Source organism: Lepus europaeus, chromosome 2 (assembly GCF_033115175.1).
Source record: "Lepus europaeus isolate LE1 chromosome 2, mLepTim1.pri, whole genome shotgun sequence".
Classification (NCBI taxonomy): Eukaryota; Metazoa; Chordata; class Mammalia; order Lagomorpha; family Leporidae; genus Lepus; species Lepus europaeus.
The window spans coordinates 145,069,220-145,082,743 of NC_084828.1; the positions used below are offsets into that span (position 1 = coordinate 145,069,220).

Sequence of the window (13,524 nt, forward strand, 5' to 3'; positions counted from 1 at the left end):
CACAGCAGAGAGCTGGACTGGAAGAAAAGCAACTGTGACTAGAACCAGCGCCCGTATGGGATGCCAGTGCCGCAGGCAGAGGATTAACCTAGTACGCCATGGCACTAGCCCCTCAGAGAGAGATATTCTATCTGCTGATTCACTCCCCCAAATGGCCACAACAGCCAAGTTTGGGGCAGGCAAAGCCAGGAGCCAGAACTCCATTCTGGTCTCCTACATGGGTGGCAAGGACTCAAGTATTTAAGCCATTTTCCACTGCTTTCCCAGGCACATTAGCAGGGAGCTAGGTCAGAAGTGGAGCAATTAATGCTAGAATGGGCACCGGTGTCCCAAGTTTTGGCTTACCCCACTTAGCTACTACACTGGCCTCTCCTCCAATATTTTGCTCTCCTGCTGTTTAGGATTTTACATTAAAGTATCTCAGGGGCATGTGCTTGGCCTGGCAGGATGCCCACATCTCACACTGCTGGACCCAGGTTTGACACCCAGCTCCAACTTCAACTCCAGCTTCCTAGTAATGACTCTGGAAAAAGCACTAAAGGGTCAAGTATTTGGGTTCTTGCCACTCACACAGGAGATCCAGACTAATTTGTTTCTAGCTCCCAGCTTCAGCCGTGGCCCAGCACTATCCACTATGGGCATTTGGGATGTGAACTAGTAGATGGAAACTGTTTCTCCCTCTCTCTCCTTTTGTCTCTGCCCCTCGAATAAGTATTTTTAAAAAAGAAGTATCTCTCTGATAATAGAGTATATCAATTCTTCCTCATAACTTACATGATATACACTAGACAATTAAATCACTTCAGCAAGTGCCAGGATGGGCAAGTTTCAGGATTATAAACTGAAGCTTTTTTGTAGAAATTAAAGTAGAAGTAGTTTACAAACAGCTTTATTAAAGGAAATCAGGAACTCTGTAACAAGGACAAAACAAATCTCTTTGTAAAGAACTAGATAATATATATTTTAGAATTTCTGAGCCACACAAGCCTATCTGTCGCATATTCTTCTGGTTTTTGCTTGTTACAAACCTTTAAAAAATAAAAATCAGGGGCAGGCATGTGGGGCATCAGGTTAAGTTACCACAATGCCAGCATCCCATGTGTATGCTGATTAGAGTCCAGAAGGCTCCACTTTCAATCCAGCTCCCTGTTAATGTGCTTGGGAAAGCAGAAGGGGATGGCTCAAATGCTTGGGCCCCTCTACCCACATGGGAGATTGGGAAGAAGCTCCTGGTTTTGGCTTGGTCTATCCCTGGCCATTGTGGCCATATGGGCGTGAACCAGCAGATGGAAATCTCTCTCCATCTTTCCCTCTCTGTAACTCTTTCAATTAAATAAATCTCTTAAGATTTATTTATTTATTTGAGTTACAGAGATAGAAGGAGAGACAGAGAAAGATAGAGATCTTCCATCAGCTGGTTCCCTCTCCAAATGGCTGCAATGACCAGGCTGGGGTAGGCTGGAAGCCAGGAGGCTCTTCTGGGTCTCCCATTCAGGCACAGGGGCCCAAGCATTTGGGCCATCCCCTTCTGCTTTCCCAGGCACATTAACAGAGAGCTGGACTGGACATGGAGCAGCCAGGACTCCAATCAGTGGCCACATGGGATGCTAGCACTGCAGGCGTGGCTTTAACCCACTGCACCACAGTGGCAGCCCCAATTAAATAAATCTTTAGAAAAAATAAAATCAAAAGTAAAAACCATTCTTATCATAGCACAAATAGGGTTTCTGTGAGGTTGTTTAAAATAGATTTTAAAAAACCTAAAAGGTGTTTTTGTTTTTAAGAAATTAACCCAAAGGGCAAAATACACAGGGAAACAAACAATAGCATCAAAATTTCAGGGGCTAACTGATAAACAGACATCTGATAACTAAATCACTAGGTGAATTTCAGAAAAGTCTAAGCAAGGAACTGAAAAACCGAATTTATACCTTGAAATCCTCAAAACATTCAGGAACTAGCAGCAAATGGTAGTACAACTTGAACTGAAACAAGGACAATTAAAGGAAGACTGGGTGAAAGCTGTCTTGAAAAGCAGGTAAATACCTAGAAGTTTCCAGAATCCACCTGGTGGTTGACTACTTCACTCCCACTAGCAAGTCTGGTGGTTTAATATTTTGTTGTTGTTGTTGTTGTTGTCTTTTTGTTTATTTGTTTTTTGACAGGCAGAGTGGATAGTGAGAGAGAGAGAGACAGAGAGAAAGGTCTTCCTTTGCCGTTGGTTCACCCTCCAATGGCCGCTGCGGCCGGCGCATCACGCTGATCCGAAGCCAGGAGCCAGGTGCTTCTCCTGGTTTCCCATACGGGTGCAGGGCCCAAGCACTTGGACCATCCTCCACTGCCTTCCCGGGCCATAGCAGAGAGCTGGCCTGGAAGAGGGGCAACCGGGATAGAATCCGGCTTCCCAACCGGGACTAGAACCCGGTGTGCCGGCACCACAAGGCGGAGGATTAGCCTGTGAAGCCACGGCGCCGGCCAAGTCTGGTGGTTTATTCTCTGGAGGAGATTTGGTTTTGTATTTGTTTTTTAAAGAGTCCCTGAACTAGGCATCACCAGACATAATTAAAGGTCTGTGTACTCTCTCAAAAGTGGGGAAATTAAGAAATCTACTCAAAAACTGGTGGCCAATCTTCAGCCCTCTGGCACACTGCGTTTTCCATGAACTGGATCCCAGAGGAAATACCTCCTAAACATCAGGTTTTCTCAAAACAGAATGGCTTACTTGGGCCACCATCCAATGAACTTTGTCTGTAAATTCCAATCAATTCAGATTTTTTAGCTGTCAAATCAACTAATGATTATTGATACCTAAAGTAAGCCTCAAACATAAAAGTTAAAAGCAAGTGGTAAAAATATCAACTTAGAAGAACAGTCTGTAAGGAGAAAAAAATGTTCTTTAAAAAATCATGTAGAGTCTCAGAAATTAAAATACTGCATCCAAGAAAAAGCATAAGATGTTATATTTAAAAAAATCTTTAACAGAACAAAAAGGAGTCTTGGGAAATCAAAATCTTGACAGCAAAAATGAAAAATTCAACAGAAAGCTTAGGATATGAAGGAAATCTCCCCAAAACAGCAAAAAGAACTAAGAGATGAAAAACACAATAAAGAAAATAAGTCTAACATCTAAACAAATGATATTAGTCCCGGGGAAAAAAAAATGTGGAGAAAGGAAATCATTATTATAAAGTGAACTGTGTTCTCCCTCCCCCTAAATTCTTATGTTGAAGCCTTGTCACTGTTATTTGGAGACAGGGCCTTAAAAGAGGCAATGAAGAGTAAGAGCTCTAATCCTAGAAGAGGAAAAAATTCTCCTTATAGAAAAGACATATGACAGGGCTGGCCTCTGTTACTCTTGACTTTCAAATAAATAAATCTTTTTTTAAAAATAAGACATCTGAGGACACAAAGAGAACGCAGCTATCTAAAGCCAGGAAAAAAAATTTCAACAGAAATCAATCCTGATGGTACCTTGTTAAGACTTCTAGCCTCCATAATTGTGAGAAAACAGATTTTTTTAAAAAGATTGATTTGAAAGAGTAGAGAGAGGGGAAAGAGAGAGACATCTTCAACTGGTACACTCCCCAAATGCAGACAACAAATGCTATGCCAATCCTGTATTTCTCCAGTGTGACAGGGAAAAAAAAAGTTATTTAACATCTGTTTTCAGTAGCCAAACTTAATACTAATTAACCTAAAGGAGTCATCTACCCAGAGAGATGAGCATGTTCACAAGCTCCAAGGCAAAAGGAGCTCAGCTATTCAGGCCCCAGAGAGGAGAGGATAGGAAACGCAATAAGAAGTAAGCAAAAGCCAAATCACGCAAGGGCACATAGGCTGTCTTTAACAACTACTAAAAGAAATGAACAAAAAAAAGTAACTGACTTCCCAAGGTAGCAAGTAGAATTATTACAATGGGGGTGTACATATTAAATATTCTAAATATTTCTAAAATTTAAAGAAAATTTTCCAATGCCATTCAATGAATAAATGTTTTTGTCATAATAATTGGAATACTTAAAAGGTACATATTATTTATAATATTTATTATCTGAGTTGATCGACACAATAACATGATTTGGAAATATGTGCTGAAATTTTTGAAAGAAAAGGCTGGCTCTTTAAAAAAGAAAAACAGAAAACCATCTGAGAAGCATCCATTCTTTTAAAAATTTCCACATATCCCCACGGCTTGCTTTATTCAATTGAACTATTTGAATAAAAGCAGAAATCATTCATACCACTCATGCCCAATTCAGCAATCCTTAGAATTTCAGGAATAAGGAACAAGAGAATCATTGTTTCAACAATTTATTTCAGCTGATAAATAAAAAAAACAAGTCATTATTAACCAAAAAATAAATTAAAAACAGCTTCTAGTTTGACCAAAAGAGTAAGTATTCAGTCTCTCCAGAGATTTCTCTAGACAGTAGTTTTCTATCGTCTTATACCATTCAGCTCTTGATACATACATGTAAGACAAAATATCAAGGCAACCCTATGCTGCTTCGACTAATGGAAGCTTCAGAGTTAAGATGAGGAACAAATACATAAAAGTTCTCTAATTCTCCAAAGCGCCGGGGGCGGGGGGGGGGGGGTGACTTTTAGAATGTTTTGCTCAACAAGCAGATGTACTGTTGGTTCCCTGACAGATGAACAAGATGACAAAAAGTAGTAAAATGAGAAAGTTTCACTGTTCTAACTCAGAAGGAGAAAAAGAACACCAGCTAGATCATTACATTCAGTCATGTGATAAACCCTCTGAGTTTTCTCAGAACCATCACATTATTTTCAATCTATTTCAAGGTCCCCAAAGACCCCTTTCTGTTTCTCAAGAGATTCAGACAGACACTCTCTCCAGCAGTAAACCTTGTAAGGAGGCATTCACTTTTTAGTGGGTCCCAGTGCTCAACTAGAGATGACAACACTACTGTTAATACTTTTAACTCCTCTAACAAGCACCAACAAAGACTGTATGCAGATTCTACAGGGGTGAGGGACCTTTTTTCTGCCAACAGCCATCTGGATATTTGTAACATCATTCACAGGCCACACAAAATTATCCACTTAAAAACTGAATTTTGAGTCCCCCCTGTAGTTGCCTTGGCAGGGCCAGACCAAATGATTTCAAGGGCCTCACAGGAACTGCGGGCAGGATGTCTCCCACCCCTGATTTACATAATTCAGGATCCCAGTCACAGAGATTCCCCTGTCAGGAAGTTCTGAATCTGAGATAAATACACAAAATGCAAAAAAAAAAAAAATGCATAATACAAAATGACCTAAGGAGAGATAAGAGGCAGTACAATTCACACAGCACACACAACATTGTGTCAGATCAAGGTTCAAGTCACAGCTCTGCCCTCATCACTAAGTATGTTAATTTTAGTGCAGTTATTCTTTATGTATGTTGCCCCATACATAAAACAAAAGGTTGGATTCAAACATTCCACACAAGTCTATATAAGATATAGCCGGCGCCGTGGCTTAACAGGCTAATCCTCCGCCTTGCGGCGCCGGCACACCGGGTTCTAGTCCCGGTTGGGGCACCGGATTCTATCCCGGTTGCCCCTCTTCCAGGCCAACTCTCTGCTGTGGCCCGGGAAGGCAGTGGAGGATGGCCCAAGTCCTTGGGCCCTGCACCCGCATGGGAGACCAGGAGAAGCACCTGGCTCCTGGCTTCGGATCAGCGAGATGCGCTGGCCGCAGCGGCCATTGGAGGGTGAATCAACGGCAAAAAGGAAGACCTTTCTCTCTGTCTCTCTCTCTCTCTCACTATCCACTCCGTCAAAAAAAAATAAATTAAAAAAAAAAAAGTCTATATAAGATTTAAAAACCAAGGCAATGGCAAAATAGGGGCTATGGGTTCAAAGGAAAGCAACAACATGGAATAAACACATTCAGAAGGCTGCACTGACGGCACAAAAACTAAACTTCAAAAAATTTTACTTCATTTGATACTTGGGTATTTTTGAGGGTGGGGGAGGAATTTTTGTTTTGAAGAGTAGGCTGCCTACACACAGGCATTCAAAGTCTCCCTAAGTTACGATATGAAAGAATGAATGAAAATGAGATTGATTTAGTCAGGGTAGACAACCTTAACAAAGAAACAATACTACCATCAGAAAAACAGATTTGAGCAAACTGTTAGAAGGCTATGAATTATGAACTACGTTCTGGAGATAAGAGTTCCTACTGGTTTCTAAACAGTGAGGGATGTTCTTGAAGCACTATTTTAAGAACTAAACAGCTGGTAGAACATACTGAGTAGGGGAAAATGCCAGGTAGAAAACCCACCTAAAAGTGGGTTCTGAAACAGACATTAAAATACGTAAGAATGTATAAAGGAACAGGGACCTAAAAGAAGTTAAAAAACAAAACAAAACAAAAACACTAGCAAAAACTGTCCAATGTTATGTGGACAGAGATAAGACCAAGGTTTACCTCTAGGTAGATGAAAGCATGATAATGCCAAAAAACAAAGTCAGCATATGGAATCAGTTTTGAAGAGAAGAATAAATCCTATCTTTGAAAAAGGCTAAAATGAGAATTATTCAGACATAATTGTTGCTTTTTAATTTATCTTTATTTAACTGTCTTTCTTGGCCCTGTCAGTTGTCCATCCCACGTGGATGCCAGTTTCTGTCTGGCTGCTCCTTTTTGGATCCAGCTCTCTGCTGCGGCCTGGGAAAGCAGTAGATGGCCCCTGCACCTGAATGGGAGACCCAGAAGAGGCTCCAGGCTTCCGATCGGCTCACCTCAGGCGTTGCGGCCATCTGGGGGAATGAACCAGATGGCAGACCTTTCTCTGTCTCTCCCTCTCTCTTTCTGTAACTCTACCTCTCAGATACAATCTTTAAAAAAAAATAAATAAAAAGAAAAGAAAAAAGTACATCAATGAATTTCTGAAACATTTGTTAAATATTCAGTAATTCCAAGAGTTCCCATCCATTTTACTTGTCAACTATAGTCATTTAATTTTCTCGTGTTGGTAGAAAAAACATTTGGTATTTTTCCTTATTATAAAGGTGAATAAATTATAAAAAACTAATTCTTAAGCTATGATTAAGGAAATAGAATGTATCTACTTTCAGTAAGTCTTCCTGACTAGGAATTTATCACAATAATCATGTAAGACCTACCTTGAGCTTTGAAAGCAAAGTTCTCAAAGGTCCGAAAGAAAAATAAGAAAACTAGTAACAAAATATCACTCAATATCTAACAAAACATTAGGGGTATGTTTCAAGCTCTGTTTACACAGGCCTGAAAATTCTGAGAAAATCTAGACAAAATGCTTACAAAAACAGGGCAAACATTTTCAACTTCAATACAAGAACAACAGAATCTACAAACTGTGCTTACGGATATTACAGCCAATTCCTACAGATCACAATTTTCTCAAAAGAAAAAGTCCCCGAGTTTGTGGACAAAATGAACAGATACTAATCAATCCATATTTGAGTTACTATCCGGATAGGAACGCGACGCCTAGGTAAGTACTGAGCATTACTGACAACTACCAAACCAAACTTTCTTGGGTTACATCTGCGTTTCCTCAGTAAATGAACTCACTGGAGGTGGCGACTTCAGGCAGCACAACGACTTCCAGGTACCTAACAAATCATTACGGCTGGTTATAAACTAAACGGACACCTCTGACAACACTTACCCGGTTTAGACTGACATCTCGCTTCCTTGCTCCCCACCCCAAGATGGGCTTCAAAACATATTCCTTAACCTCATTCCTTCCTAACTCCTAACCTAACACACCTAAGGTATCGGGTCGAATTAATTCCAGGTGACTTCATCAGTTCGACATTTAATGGAATGCCTACCTAGGTTACGCCAAGTTCTCAGCCCTGAACAAAACCCTGCTTCCCGAGTTTCTAACGGCTAATTCAACGTGGATGGAGACACATAAGAAAGGCTAAAAAAATTTAAAAAAAAAAAAAAAAAAAAATCCGAGCTACCGAGGTGAATTTTTTTTTCAACCAAATATTACAACTCGAGTCAGAAGAGCTTCCCAGCCCCTGCAAGTCGCGTTACGACCCTACCGCAGGTCCACACGGGGAAAGCAACACCCAGATTTCCCCAGAACGGAGAGCGCGGCCTGGGGCGGGGCGCGCCCCGAAGATGTCCACCCTCGGCAGCGGGCACGGCTCCCTCCCCCGCCGGCCACGACCCTACCTTCCTGCCCTCCGCACTTTCCCGAGAGGGGCGCCGACCGAGAGCCAGCGCCCGGCTCGGCCGCCACCCGGCCCGGCGTGGCCACAGAGGCCGCGGGGTCGCGCCCGCCCGGGGGCCCGGGCAGCGGCGCGAGATTCGCGCACGGCCGCGGTGCGGACGCCGCCGAGCCCCGGCCGAGCGGCCTCCCCGCCCCCTCCGGCTCCGCTCCGGGCCGGCAGACGGCGCCCCGGGGGCTAACTTCACCAGGGAAGAGGAAACGACGAGGCGAGAAACCGGCTGTGCGCACGGAAGGGGCACTGACGGGCTGTCTGTGTCCCCGCCGGCCGCCGAGCCCGTCTCACGTCCCCGCTGCCGAGCCTGGCGGCGCCAGCTCACCTGAGGAGGGTCACCGGGCCGCCGCCGCGCCCGCCGCGATGGCCGTTACGGCACGAGGCCTGCGCTCTGCCGCCGCGTAGCTCCCAGGAGAGGGGCGGGGCGCGCGCTGTGGGAGGGCGGGCCCGCACGGGCAGGAAACCCGCTCTTGGCCCAAGCTGATAGGCCCAGCCGCCCCATACCCCGGTCCCTGACGCGACAATGGCTTGCAGCGCGCCGGGATTGGGTGGGCCCACCTGTCACTCAAACGCTGAATCTGAAGTGCAGTGAGCTGAGGCTGCGCGTCGGTTAACAGGGGAGCGAAGTGGTGGGCCTGGCTGTCGCTCTCGTCTGTGGCCTCCCCGGCTAGCCTTGGCTGAAGATTCCTCCCCCCTCGGCGCTTCAGGAGAGACTCCATAGCAAAAATCACTGCGCCCATGTGCCCTGGGAGCTTCCCCCTGGTTTCTGCGCCTGAGCAGGGTCTTCCTAGTTGAAGAGTCCCAAGGGGCGTGGAGCGACAAAGAAAAACAACAAGGCCTGGACATGGGGACCCGGGAGGAGGATGTGGCTTCCCTGGAGCCGCTAACCAGAGTAACAGGCTGAGGGGCCCTCGAAGTGCCCTGGCGCGTGCGCAGCCCCGGTCTGCAGTGACCGTTCCGCCGCTCGTCGGCGGCCCGGCCCCGCCCCACCAGCTGGTGCGGCCGTCGCCCACGACCTGCCTCGTTCCTTAACCGCTCGGTGTGGTTCACCTTGGGTGTTGCTCCTCCAGGAAGCCTGCCGGGTGAGGTGGCTTTCTTGGAGCGCAGGTGTTTTCCCTACCTGAGCTACTGGAATGGTTTGTCTTTAACCTTCCCAGATTGTTAAATCAGGAGCCATGTCAGCTTCATTTTATGGTCAGTAAATACTGCCTACAGCATTAACACATCTTCCTTTCCCTCCTCCCTTCATCCTGGCCCTGATTGCAGCTCTCGGAAGGCCAGTTTTCTGCTTTTATCTGCAAATTACTCACTTGAGCGCCAATGGATGCATGTGGTTTTTGGCCTGCTTTCTGTAGGATCATAAAGTCAAGCATGAATTTTCTATGGCCCTTTCCTAGCCTCAAGTTAGTTGAGACGAGTAAAGCACGAAACTGGCCAACAGCTGTTCTGTATCTACTTTCTACTAATGTCCTCCAAAGTGAATAATGCAAGTGAATTTTTCATTTTTCCTAAGAGTTTGAATACCTTTGGGTATTTTATCATAGCTGCTCTAGACTCAAATTCATATGGTGAAGCCCTACCGCCCAATGTGACTGTAGTTGGAGATACACTTTTAGGAGGTAATTAAGTTTAAATGAGATAATAAGGGTGGGCCCTCCTCTGATGGGATAAATGTCTATGAAATGAGACACATAAGGGCTATCTATCTCTATGCCTTGTGAGTGTACAGCAGTCATCTGCAACCAGTCTGGCATTCTGTTATGGTAGTCTAAGCTAATACAAGGTTTCCTTGTACATTTTGTAAAGTTTATGGATTGAAATATTATCATACTCATTTTTTTTAAAGAGAGAGACATATGTCCCATATATTAGTTCACTTCCCAAATGCTCCCAGCAGCTAAAGCTGGGCCAGGCTGAAGCCTGGAGCCCAGAACTCAATCCAGGTCTCCCGCATGGGTGACAGGGACACAACCTGCGCTATCAGTTTGCTGCCTCCTGGAGTGCACATTATCAGAAGCTGGAATCAGAAACACAGCCAGGATTCAAGCCTTGGCACCCTCCCCCCCCCCCCCATGAGAAGTGAGCATCCCAAGTGGTATCTTAACTGCTAGGGCCAAGTTCTTGCCCCGTATGTGAATTTTTTAAGACGCTCTTATGCAAAATCTGTTAAAACCATTCTGCAAAATCACACAGAATACTGTTAACAGAACCTGATTGAACTTCAATTCCATTTACATATTTTACATATGATGGGGTAAGTGGGTGTAAAATCAAATACCAACAAGTAAAATATAGTCCTTGTTTTCACAATTTATACTATACATTTTTAGAAAATTCAAGAAAAAATAAGCTGAAGTCTTCAGTTTAGATTTTATTTTGTACAAGAATCTGTATATTGAGTGGGACAATGATCTGAACAAAGCCTTCAGAAGACTTGGATCTAGATCTCTTGACTACTGTGCCACTTATTTAAGCAATAAAAGCAGCTGCAAGTAATGGAGAAAGCTTAAGTCTACTTTTTAAAAAAGTATTTATTTTATTTGAAATGCAGAGTTACAGAGAAAGAGAGGGAAGAATTCCACCCACTGGTTCACTCCCCAAATGGCTTTATTAGCTGGGGCTGGGCCAGGCTAAAGCCAGGAGCTTGGAACTCCATCTATGTTTCCCATGTGGGTGGCAGGGACCCAAGCACTTGGGCAATCTGCTGCTGATCTCCCAGGCACATAGCAGAGAGCTGAATCAGAAGCAGAGCAGCCAGGACTCAAACCAGTGCTCATACGGGATGCCGGCATCGCAGCCAGCAGCATAACCTGCTGTACCACAACACCAGCCCCTTAAGTCTGCTTTTTCAAAAAAAGAGTTTTAGTTCCCTGTAAACATTGCTTTTCCTCTTCATTTTCCTTCTTTTAGTTTCCCCATCACCCATTCTTACTAAGAATTCTTTAACACAAACAAGAAAAATAAGGAAACTGTAATGAAAGAAGGAAGTGCAGGGTGAAAGTGTGGACAGCAGAGAGTCAAGTATGGAATTGCACTCAAAAGGAGTGGAGTCTATGTTCTTAATGGGGTGGGAGTTGTTCCGGGACCGAAGTTCACACTGTCTCCCCGACTTATAAACATGCACATGGCTTCTTCTTCTCTTTGAGAACTCAAATGGAAACAAAAATCATCTTTGCTAATTAGTGCTGAGTAGACCAGGGATTAACCAGAATCAGGCAAAACAAAAAATCTGTGTTGAAACTTGTGCTCTATGGACTAGAAGTGGAGTTCTAGATATGGACAACCAATCTGTCGAGGATAAAAACACACAGGTGACTCACTTCATTAATTCCAAAGGAAAGGATTTAGAAAGATAAGGAAGGGAAAAAATGAGCCTCTATTTCTCAAGGCCTTTCCCAGGAATCTATTGATGGTTTATAATTAGAAATGATTGGGGGCATGGGGTGGGTGTTGTGACCCAGATGACGAAGCTGCCACTTAACTGTTCAAGACCCCACTACACTTCTGATCCAGCTTCTGCCACACACCTGGGATTGTTCCTGGCTCCTGGCTCCTGGCTTTGGCCTGGCCCAGCCCCAATTGCTGAAGTCATTTGGGAAATGAACCAGCACAGGGAAGATCTCTCTCTCACTCTCTCCTTTCTCTCTCCCCTCTCCCCTCTCCTCCCACTCTCCCTCTCTCCTTCCCTCTCTATTGTTCTGCCTTTAAAATAAGTAAATCTTTTTACAGCAGGATTAAGAGAGAATGACCTAGTTAATCATCACTGTTGCTCAGGAGTGTTTAAGACAACAGAAGTTCTACCTATCAACCAGGAAGATGTAACAAATCATGCTTGACTGTGAGGTATAGAAACTAGCAGGTCCTGGTAACCAAATTGCTAGTTTCAGGACCGTTACACTTTCATGGGAATTAATTCAACAAAAGTTGATTAAGGACCCGGTCTGTGGTCAGTGCTACAATAGCTTTTGGAGATCTGAAGAACAGTCTTCAAGAGACTCTGGAGTTGAGACAATAGCTTAACAATAACCTGTACTGTATAGATGTTTGTGCTAAATTAGTAAGAATGGCCCAAAGTAGACTCAAATCAGTGCCATCTTAAAGTTTTTTACAGATTTTCATGCCCTTTGAAGAGATACCATGTCGATTTTCCTCTATATTATAACTACTGCTTCTGTCTCTTTCAAGAGTAAGGAGCACCGTTGCTGCAGCTCACATGTATACTTGCCACAAACTCATAAACGAGACTAGCCTTGGAAGAAATATGCGTAACGGAGGCTAAGTAGACCCTGCCCCAACATTAGATCTCACTATCAAGCACAAAATGGCAAGGGCTCGCTAGGCAGGGCTGACAAGAATCCAGTTTCCTCCCATGTCCCTTTCCTATGCATTGCCTAATGTGGCCATAACAAGGCCAGTTCCCTGTTCTAACATTGGACAGCCACCCATTGTCATTGCAAAAAAAAAAAAGCTTTCTGTTGTTCCCTTTCTTGTTTCAACTCAAGTTCCCTTATCCAAGCTTATCACCTCTAGTTTTCTAATGCAAGTAGATAACAAAACAGGGCTTGGTGCTTAACATTTCACCTTGGAGTGTATTTTTCACAAATGAAGGTTTTTAAAATCTTTTACTTACTTGAGAGAAAGACAGATACAGAACAATCCCATTTGCTGGCTAACTCAAATGCCCACAACAGCTGGGCCTGAGCCAAGTCAAAGCCAGGAACTAGGAACCTTGTTTTGATGGCAAGGACCAAACTACTTGAGCCATCACCTGCAGTCTCAGGTTGCTCATTAGCCAGAAACCAGAATCAGGAGTAGAGCCAGAACTCGAACCCAGGCAGTCTGATATGGGAAACTGGTGTTCCAATTGGCATCTTTTTTTTTTTTTTTAAGATTTGTTTATTTATTTGAAAAGCAAAGTTACAGAGAGATCTTCCATCCACTGGTTGATTCCCAAATGGCTATATTAGCTGGGGCTGGGCTAGGCCAAAGGCAGGAGCCAGGAACTCCATCTGAGTCTCCCACTTGGGTGCGGGCCCCAAGCACTTGGGCCGTCTTCTGCTGTTTTCCAAGGCATATTAGCAGGGAACTGGATTGGAAGTAGAGAAGCTGGGACTCAAACTGATACTCATATGGGATGTCATCATTTCAGGTAGCAGCTTAAGCCTGGATGCCACAATGCCAGCCCCCCAAATTGGCATCTTAACCACTAGGTCAAACACTTGAAGACTGTGAATAGTGAAGGACTTCTATTGAACATCTGTAGAATGCTGGTTATGAATAATTTTAT

The 13,524-nt window shown here is 44.0% G+C and overlaps 1 protein-coding gene across 2 annotated transcripts in view; it reads right to left on the bottom strand.

Moving 5' to 3' along the window:
- Positions 1–8,652, bottom strand: part of NCK1 (NCK adaptor protein 1) — a 93,594-nt gene extending 84,942 nt beyond the window's left edge. Inside the window, exon 1 of one of the 2 annotated variants that reach the window (XM_062214258.1) lies at positions 8,563–8,623. The gene's annotated coding sequence lies outside the window, so the exon portion shown is untranslated. Of the gene's footprint in view, positions 1–8,562 lie in introns of both variants that reach the window. The other variant, XM_062214266.1, reaches the window with a different exon arrangement.
- Between the last annotated feature and the right edge of the window lie 4,872 nt (positions 8,653–13,524).